Source organism: Dipteris shenzhenensis, chromosome 19 (assembly GCF_047967505.1).
Source record: "Dipteris shenzhenensis isolate YYH24624 ecotype China chromosome 19, Dip_SZ_1.0, whole genome shotgun sequence".
Lineage (NCBI taxonomy): Eukaryota > Viridiplantae > Streptophyta > Polypodiopsida > Gleicheniales > Dipteridaceae > Dipteris > Dipteris shenzhenensis.
This window is the reverse complement of record NC_141614.1, coordinates 46347936-46358716: the sequence shown is the minus strand read 5'-3', so window position 1 is coordinate 46358716 and position 10781 is coordinate 46347936.

Genomic DNA, 10781 nt, shown 5'->3' with positions numbered 1-10781 from the left:
TCTTGTTTTCTCTCTTGCGTACGAGATCCTGTTATCTGTTGAGCACAGACATTGTATTATTTTCTTACATGGTATCAAAGCCTGGACACTAGCAAGAAGATTTGGTAGTGTGTTTTTGTTTGCGAGCAGATTGTGAGAGATGGCCCAGCCCGCAAGACTGCGAATCCCACCGTTCGGCGAAAGCGAAAAGTTGGACGGCTCTAACTATCCTCTCTGAAAGTTCAAGATAAAGACCATCCTAAGCACATACGAGCTTTGGGACACTGCTACTGCGGTGGACATGTGGCCGAGACCGGGATCCAGCCAATGCAGGACAATAGATAGTACCAACTACGGATGAGATTCTCGCGTGGACAAGAAGAAATGCATATGCACTGTGTTCTATTGTCTGCACTGTAAGTGATTCCGTCATGGCATTAATTCAACATGTCACCACATCGGGCATGGACGGTCTTGAAAAATCAGTGCGAGACCACGAATCAGACGCAGATTCAGAATTTGGAGACTCAACTCGCGAACGAGAAGTTGTTTAAGTCTGAAGCGGCAAAGAAGTTCATCACCAAGGTGAAGAATCTGCGCGATCAGATGACTGCAATTGGCATCACCATCACCAACGAGAATCTAGCACGAAGGTGCATACGGATTCTCCCACCAAAGTACGACGGTCTTGTTACGGCGCTGAATACGCAGAACAAAAATCCACCCCTCAACTTTGAGGATTTCAGCGCGATGCTTTTGGAGAAGGAGATGCGTCAAAAGACGAGGACTAGAGAAGATTCGGCTTTCTAGACCGGATCAAAGAAAGGTAAGGATAAGGACTCTGGTAACCCATCTTCTTTTGATGATAAAAAGAGAAAGAAGAAGATCAGCAACAGCGCGCAGGCAGCACCAATAGAGCTGTTCGTAGCAATTGAGGAGATTTGCATGGAGGAAATTCATGTACCTGCGGATGAACCTTGGATCATTGACAGTGGTACATCGCGCCACATGACCAGTCGAAAGGATTGGTATACCTCTCTACAGCCGATAGGGAATGACATCTTGGTGGCAATCGGCAATGATGCAAAATGTCCAGCAAAAGGAAAAGGTACGATTGCTCTCAAGTCAGATGGAGTTGTAAAACAGTTGTCCAATGTTCTTTATGTGCCAGATATCAAGAGGAACTTGTTGTCCGTTTCTGCAATCACGGATCGGGACCTCAAAGTTCAATTCGATAAGAATGGTGCACAGATCCTGGATCTTCAAGGAAAGGTCATTGATAAAGGTACACGGCGCAACAACATTTACGAACTCTCAGCTTTCAGTGCTCGAGTGGATGTGAAGAACACTAAGTTGTGGCATGAGAGGTTTGGTCATCTAAACCTTAGTTCTTTGAAGGAGATGCATAAAAGTGGAATGATTGCAAACCTACCAAAAATTTCAGATTTGCCCAATGTATTAGAAGCTTGCATGATGGGCAAGCAGCATCGGCATCCCTTTCCTAAAGAGGCCAGCAGGGCAAAGGCTCCTCTAGAGCTCGTTCACACGGACCTCTACGGAAAGATGGAGACGAAAGCTTTGGGTGGTTCCTACTACTTCATGACACTGATCGACGACTACAGTAGAAGGATGTGGATATACTTCCTAAAGACAAAAGACGAGGCTTTCAGTAGGTTCAAGGAATGGCATGTAATGGTCGAGAAAGAATCAAGGAGGAAGGTGAAGAAGTTGAGATCAGATAGAGGTGGAGAGTTCACATCGACTGAATTCGACAGTTACTGCAAAAGTCACGGGATCAAGAGGCAGAAACCCCTGCCACATACATCACAGCAAAATGGAGTAGCAGAACGTTGTGAAATGGGCCGGAGTATGATGAAAGGGAAAGATTTGCCAAAGACTTTCTGGGCTGAAGCATGTAACACTGCAGTTTACATCCTGAATCGTAGCTACACGAAGGCTGTGAGCGGGATGACTCCACTGCAAGCCTTTTCTGGTAAGAAACCTTCTGCTGCACATTTCAGAGTTTTTGGATGTGACTGTTTTGTGCATGTCCCTGATGCTACCAGGACCAAATGGGAACCGAAGAGCCAGAAGTGTATTTTCTTGGGCTATAGTGAAGAGGCGAAGCGTTACCGTCTCTATAACCCTGTTACCAAGAAGGTAATTGTAAGTCACGATGTGGTCTTCTCAGAATAGCCGCATCAATTGGAGGAGGATGCTTCCTTCCCAGACAACCAGGACCAGGATATCCATCCAGTACCGCCACCAACAGCAGACCGAACTCCCCCAATAGTGCTTGGGAGGATTCAAGACAAAGAAGATGAAGAAGAGCCTGTAGAACCACAACGGCAACGGCCATTCCCGAAGTGGGTAAAGCAGCTTTTGGATGGCAGAGAACCTCCAGCCATTGAGGAGAAACCATCCAAACACCGCCGGTCCAAGACATTAGAGGAGCAAAGAAGGGCGCAGGAACACTTGGTCAACTATGCTTTGATGACAGAAGTGATCCGTGCTAATGAACCCAAGTGTCTTGAAGAGGCACAGGGTGATGATAGGTGGATGGAGGCTATGCAGTCGAAGTATGGCTCCATAATGAAGAACAACACTTGGGACCTTATGAATTGACCACCAAAACGCAAGGTAATCGGAACCAAGTGGGTGTACAAGACCAAGTGCAAGTCCAACAGCACATTGGATAAGTACAAGGCTCGGCTCGTGGCAAAAGGATTTGCACAGATACATGGTTTTGATTATCAAGATACTTTTGCTCTCAGAGCTCGACTAACCACAATTCGCAGTGTTTTGGCTTTAGCTGCCCAGGGAAGTTGGCCCGTGTTTCAAATGGATGTGAAATCCGCCTTTCTAAATGGAGACTTCAAGGAGGAGGTATACGTGGAACAACCACCAGGTTTTGAGATCCTCGGTTTAGAAGGTAAAGTCTACAAACTGAAGAAGGCACTTTACGGGCTGAAACAAGCCCCACGAGTGTGGTACCAGCGAATTGATGCCTACTTTCTACAAAATGGGTTCATGAGGAGCCCATCTAATGCAAATTTGTATATCTTCAGAGAAGGAGACAGGTGTATGATCGTGGTCCTTTATGTGGACGACCTTGTCATAACAGGGAACCATGAAGAGAAGATCTCGCAGACAAAGCATTTGCTAGGAAGAGAGTTTGAAATGACCAGCTGATGCATTTCTGTTTGGGGATTGAAGTTTGGCAGGAGCCGAAATAGATCTTCATTTCACAGCTGAAGTATGCTGGAGAGATACTGAAGGCATTTGGCATGGCTAAGTGCAAGACAGTTGACGCGAAGCTCTCAAACGAGGATTCATCACCACTAGTGGACGAAGCGAAGTACAGAAGGCTTGTGGGCAGCTTGATTTACCTGTGCAACACACGGTCGGACATCAGTTTTGCGACTAGTGTACTAAGCAGGTTTTCCAATAAGCCCCGGGAGAACCATTGGAGGGCAAGGATGCGGGTGCTGAAATACATCAAAGGCACACTTGATTATGGCATCACCTATACCAAGGGCAACATCTTGACTAGATTCTGTGACTCGGATTGGGCAAGAGACGTGGACAGCAGGAGATCAGTGACAGGGTACTGTTTCTCACTTGGATCTGGAGTTGTGTAATGGGTCAGCAAGAAGCAACCCACAGTTGCTCTTTCTTCTACCGAGGCTAAGTACAAATATGCATGCTTTGCCTCTTGCGAGGCAGTGTGGATGAGGAGGATTTTGGGGGACATGGGTGCAGTGCAGAACAAGCCTATGCAGTTATCATGTGACAATCAGAGTTGCATGGCGATTGCAAAGAACCCGGTGTTCCACGCTCGCACAAAACACATTGAGATTCAATATCACTTTGTACGCGAGCTCATCATGGATGGAGAGGTCGACTCGGTGTATTATCCGACTACAGAGAATGCTACGGACATCTTCACAAAGGCTCTTGGAAGAGACTTGCTGGAGAGGCATCTTCATCGACTTGGCATGGGGCCGAAAAAGTAAGTTCACTTGCGGGTGGACATTGAGGGGGGGTGTTAGATATCAATGCTCCACTCTCGTGTAACTACGCGGGAACCAGCTAACTCTACTTGTAAGCCCTCCATATGAGGAGAAGGCATTTGAGTAGCTCGATTAACCGGTAGGTCCTAGTTTGGACACCAGATGGGGGCCATGTGTGGCCTGATGGCTGGACAACTTCAAATAGAGTTGGCACACCACCAACTAGGCTACATGCAAGTGCGGGAAGGCATCCCTTGACTGACTGCACTGAGGGTAGACAGAGCATTTCCCGGGGCAGCCCACTCTCGGGTTGCGAGGCTCGTTTGGAGCCTTAGATGGTCCCGGATGGCTCTGGGCCTAACGGTGACCGTAGGTTAGTTGCTCTGTTTTGCGCACTGGTTCTATTGTATGGTCGGTGGCCTATTTCGGGACCGACCCCCAGTCGACCATTTTGGGTGGACTAGGTCGATCACCCAATTGAGCCTAACCGACTACGACTGGTGGCTATATAAGAGTAAGCCCGTGAAGCCCATTTCATCACTGGCTATAGCAACCCTGATTCCTTAGCATCTAGCCTCCGTCTTCTACTGTTTCCAGCATGCCATCGAAGCTTCTTTCACAGGAGCGCACGGTTGGGAGGCAGCGCCATCTATTGTATCAGTTCTACAACAATCAAATTTTTTGATTCTCCATACTATCTTGTTTTCTCTCTTGCATACGAGATCCTGTTATTTGTTGACCACAGACGTCATATTATTTTCTTACACATATAAGCGAACATTATTTTCTTACACATATAAGCGAACATAAAAAAATGCTATGATGCAATTCCATTAACGGGAGAGAATGGGTTGCAAGAAGTAATGGAGAAAGTAATCACATTAGCATTCAAAACAAAGAAGAAGAAATTCATTCTACTACTAAATGACACAGAGAAACCAACAAACGGGAAGTGGGTAGACAAAAGTGACATAGCATGTTTGAAGTTTGAAAAACATGACATTATAAATATAACAAACTAGCTCACTGAAAACATGTTTATTTGACTAGGGGACAAAGTGTGGAAAGAAGTAAGATGAATACCTATGGGATTCTCTTGCTCACCAATGTGGTGTAACGTCTACCTCTTCTACATTGAATACTCATTCGTTAAAAGAATGATGGGGATTGGAAGACTTGTTGTTCTAGACTGTTTTGTATACTTGGGATCTCTAACTTGCCTCAATTTAATATCATGTACCTCCATATAAGCTTGTTGTATTCCTAATATTAAAGGTGAATCAGTAGTATATTCCTTAGATTCCTTGTTATTTTCGATCGACTAAGTTGATATCCTGTGTCTTCTTAATGGCCGTGTGTGGCATATACAGTGAATTCTGTGTGGTATGCTTATCTCTGAAGAATTATATAGTGTGTGATCATGGATTGTCTTTATGTATGATCGTAAATGGATATAGATGTTAATTGAACTTTAAGATTTATCAAATTAGATAGTATTCTGACAGTTACTTAATTCAAAATTGGTTGCAAACAAAGACCGTTTAAGTAACGAATTGTTTTAATGTGCCTTTTCTTGTAATTAATTAATATTATATATATATGTTTATATTTATATTTATATATGTATATATTTATAGTTAGAGATAGGAGTTAGTCTATGTGTTGATGTTTAGAGCTTAAGGTCCTTTTAATTTCAGGTGACCATCTCAAATGTCTAAGGAGTACTAGTGTTTAATACACATATCCTTATACAGATATATAAATAGATATATTTATTTAAATATACTCCCCTATAATTATATATATAATTATAGGGGAGTATATTTATGTGATTATGTAAGTACATATCTATATATGTGTTTTGCTCTTATATATACTTATTTTTATTGATATATAAGTTAATTAAATTTTCAATTGTGTTGGCTTTTCCCTTTTTCTCAATTAAATTTATTTTACTATATAGGGTTTTATTGTACTCTATATATTTATTTGTGATTTTACTTATAAAACTACATACATACGTACATACATACATACATATACATATACATATACGCATGTCTCTCTCTCTCTCTTTATCTATCTATATATATATATATATATATATAAAATGTTGTTAGATTTTTGGGAAATCTATGTTGAGCTTCAAAAACCTGATTGATTATAGCCTTTAAGCCATGAAAAATCATGAGCATTAAACATGCGTGACATTCAAACAATTACTAAATATGGGATATGTTGTCATATTGGAAAATACATTGTATCTAGTGATGATAGTACACTCATCAACAACTTCTACATCAAAGTAAAACAACAAAATGGCATTGGACAAGGTACACTTGATGATGCAAAGAATGGGGTATACCTAGTATTATTGCATTGTAAAGTCAAAATACATGACAAGACAAAAAACAAATGGATGTACACTCGACAAAACATCGTTAATTGTGAATTATGTTATACTTAATTGTGACATGGATAACAACTAGGGAGATGTGTTCTAAACCTTCCTTCCCAGCGTATTTTTGTAACACAATTAATATGACAAATTTCACAAAGTGCGACGAGTATACGTGGTATTTATATCATCAGTATTATTTTGATTGATAGTAGCTAGATATTTGTAAATTTCTGGAATGATATTATTAGAAAATGAAAAGTACGTTTCGATTGAAATATCGGGTGACAATTTAAATCATTGTATTATTAGACAAAATGATGCTTACAATGTTGAACTTTAATTTGTAGATAAAATGAAAGTTCAACATTGTAATGAATTGGTTTGCATATATATTGTACACACACACACACATGATGATCTCATGTTGACTACACTTGAGTGTGTTGTTGACCCTTGTTCACATAGGGTAACAACTTCCCTATATCAATTTGCAATTGATTACCTATCCTCACATATTCGATGCATTGAGCTGGAAGCGTTTGAACCTTATGGCTTCCATGGAGTTCTCTAGTTGTTGAGGTGACTGGACTACATTTGACCTTACCTTTCATTGTAATGTGGATGCTGTAAAAGTAGCCTAGTTTTGTTGAATGCTACTAAAAGTATCACATATGTTTGGTTATGTAAAAAAGAGTCGTGGAGACCTAGATGATGTGACACAACGTTGTTACTTGATCTTGAGATTACTGAATAGCATGCGTACAAGATTTTGGAATCTAGATAATGAGCATCACCATCATTCCTTTGTCTTGTACTTGGCATGTACATCCTCATATTGATAGGCCTTGTTTTTTATTTATCATATTTAGCATCATTTTTGGCTCATGAAATGCTTTTTTACTACATGGTGTACTCTATAATCTATTTGTATAAAATGGAAGGATCCTAGATCCTAGCATTTGATTAATTATTTGAGGATATTTGTAAGAGAGACAAGGATAAAACTTCAAATTTTCGTGTACAGCATTAAATCCCATGGGTGGGCTTTAGGTGCGGTTTGGTGGAATTAACAATATCAATACCTTTGAACTGAGTGTGTCTGCTTCTTATGTTGACTTGTTGTATTGATGGCATGTGTTGTGCTCTTAGCAACTTTCTATTTTCACCTAAAGATTATGCAATTGTAGTCATGGAGCTTTCTGCTGGGTGCCTTGAGCTACCTAAGTATATATTTTAATTTAATCATGATTTCACCTAAGGACTCTTGAGGCTTGTGCTTTGATTTTGAGATTGAGTGCTTGACAGATTTGTGAGCTTATGCTCAATGGTGTTTTCTTTGTGCACCTTTAGTGTCTGTATGTTGAAAGATTGTGTGTGCTTGTGCACCTAGCATGTGTCTAGGTGAGTAAACTTATAGAGTTGTAGGATTCAAAAGATGGTTATCAACAATTTTATTCATTGGCTCCATGGTTGTGCAAACCACAATATTGCTCATCATTTGGTCTCCAAATGGAGTTTTACTAAGTTCCACTTCCTTGTTTGTGTTTCTCTGGCTTTGAAAGGCTGGAATCATCAAAGTACAGCCCCACCCCCCACCTCCGGGCCCATCATGATATCCCACTCCTTTTTGGGACCTGCACTCATGCATCTAACGTATCTGGCCAGACCCGATATGGGATTTGATTTGATATGATGATGATGATGATGTTATGACTATGTAGTACTTAGCATTTAGCATGGGTGATGATACTCACATAGAAGCTCCACCCTTTCAACTTACTGTATCAAGTTTCTCGATCTCATAGACCCATCGGTCTTTCAAAGACTTTAATAAACTTTCTTTCTTTCTTTCTAGTTGGTTTTGTAGGAACTTTTCTAGCCTTGTACTTGAGTAGATAGCCATGTTGGCAAGGTGAACTCAAATGGAGTGTTGACTCTCTCTCTCTCTCTCTCTCTCTCTCTCCATAGCCATTCATGATCATCATATCTACCGCATTTGGTGACTGTGGCATGTGTATGGGTTTGCTTGTGCTTGTATTGTGTGTGTTGTGTCTAAATTGTTTGTGTTTGAATGAGTCATGGCTGTGTTTCTACATGTGCCACGGGTGTGTTTATGAGTTTTGTATTATACATTTTTTGTGTGAGTCATAGACATTCCACAATTGTGTGTGTGGGTGTGTTGTTTTATTGATATGCCATATTAAAGAAGTTCAAGGAGGCAAGGTTTTCTTTTTGACCCTACTAAGAGTCTAAGGGGCCCTGCTAACATTCTCAATGAAACTTTTGTATTATGGTGGCCATTTCTTGGCTGTATATTAGGATCATTTATGGGCCACGATTTACTCCCTCCACCTTCCTCCTTCCTTTCAATTTCATGGACCCTCCTTCCCATCTACGAGCCCATTTGTACCACTCAGATGAGTCTCCCTCGCAATCTCCTTCACAACCCTCTCCCTCCTTTCACCTTTGCATTCACAGGTTCAAGGATCCATGGTCACACCTAATTCCTCCATCATTTTGCTTCCTATCTCCATACCCTTAATCTCAACAAATTATTGCATAAATATAGCTTAATCTAAGGAGTGGTTTTAAAATTCTTACTCTCATACATAAGAGGGAAGGGCCCCTCCCCTCATAAATAGAGAGAAGTCCTCATTAATCACTCTCCTCATTACCTCTCCCCTTACCTTTCCCTTCATCCCCTTCCTCTCTTTTTCCACTACTTAATGCAATTTTGGTGTCCCCTCCTCGCTTTTCCGACTAAATAATGCATTTTTGGCCCTCGTAAGAGACTATGGGGAGATGGTTGGCTTTTTGGTGCAAAGGGCCTTGCATGTTTTTTGTTTGCATTTCGTCAACCTAACTTTGTTAAGGAGGTCACTAGTGTTTTAAATGACTTTAAAATGTTACATTATCTTAGTCTTTTTGCTATTCTTCTACTCTTCCTTTCATTAAAAGCTTCATTAAAAGGAGGGCTACAGTGGGATTTCCACACTGTCGAATTGTTTGGATTGGGGGAACTATTGGGGTCTTGGTGAGACTCATTAGGGGTAGTATGAAAGTGAGACTTGGAGGTAGAATAATCAAGAGAGGGCATGCTCAAATGTCATTTTACTAAATAAACATAAAATGGAAATTAAAATTTACTAAATGGACATAAAAAGGAGACTAATTCAAGTACCAGGTGGATGGTCCTAAAACAAGAGAGCACATGCTCAAATGTGTTGCTAGTAGAAGAAAAGAGCATGAATTTATAAGCAAAAACACAAGGGAAACAAAGTGGCAAATCTAAGAATTGATAAAAAGGCTAATATCACATTTTGAGTCAATGGTAGAGGAAAGGAAGCCATTAGGATGTAAAGGAGAAGAACACACAATTTAAAAAAGGTTTCTCATGGTCTTGATAATGTAAAATAATGCCTTTTGGAATTGTGTGTGGGCCAATTTTCAATAAGGAAATGAGTCTTATAATTTGTGGGCCATTTCATGTTTTGAACTTATTTTTGGTATAAGCACACAATCAATATTAACATATAGTGCATGCGAATCTAGTATTAGACTCTATTTAAAATGCTTTTCCAAGTATCCATTTGAGAGTTGCTTCTCAAAACCCATAATTTTTTATAACTCTAATTAGACCATATATGGACTAATTTTAATGCACCTGCACACCTCTTTATTTTGTCATACTCGAACTAGACCATCCCATTTGCTAGTATAAGAATATTATATCACGTAGCATGACACCATGCGCTATTACCATGGTGTTATCACGTAGCATGGCACCATGCGCTATTAGCATGTTGTTCCTAAGTTACAATTAGGGTGGTTAACCACACACCGCCCAGCGGGAGCCCAAGCGACAAGATTCATGGTGGGTAGTGTGTTATTACACACCAAGTGCCCATATCAAAGATAAAAAGCATCTTCTTATTACAATGACGACTTGTTGCCCATGTGGTTGAGGCAATGGGGCTGTGGATTGGACAACAAGGATTCGAATCTCTTTGTCAAAGTCTTTTAAACCTTGGGCGTGCGATGGGCGGGGGGACTATCCACCCAACATCTTGGGCACCCCTTATTTTGCGCCCCCAATTACACTGTGCCATGTGTGTGCCACACGAGACTACACCCCTGCGTGAACATGGGCGGGTGCCAGTGTTTAACCGGCCTCAATAAACTACAACACCCCTCACCTCCCCTCGCCCCCACACCCCCAATCCTCCCCCAAAAAGAAGAAAAGGTAGTACAACCACTAAGTCCCCATTAGGGAATAGCTTAAACAAATAATAACATGCAATCTTCCCAAGAGTTAGTAAAAGGGGAAGAGGAGAGGGGTGGGAGGAGTGGCGAGGGAAGAAAAAAAAGTGAAGCCGATTGCATATGTG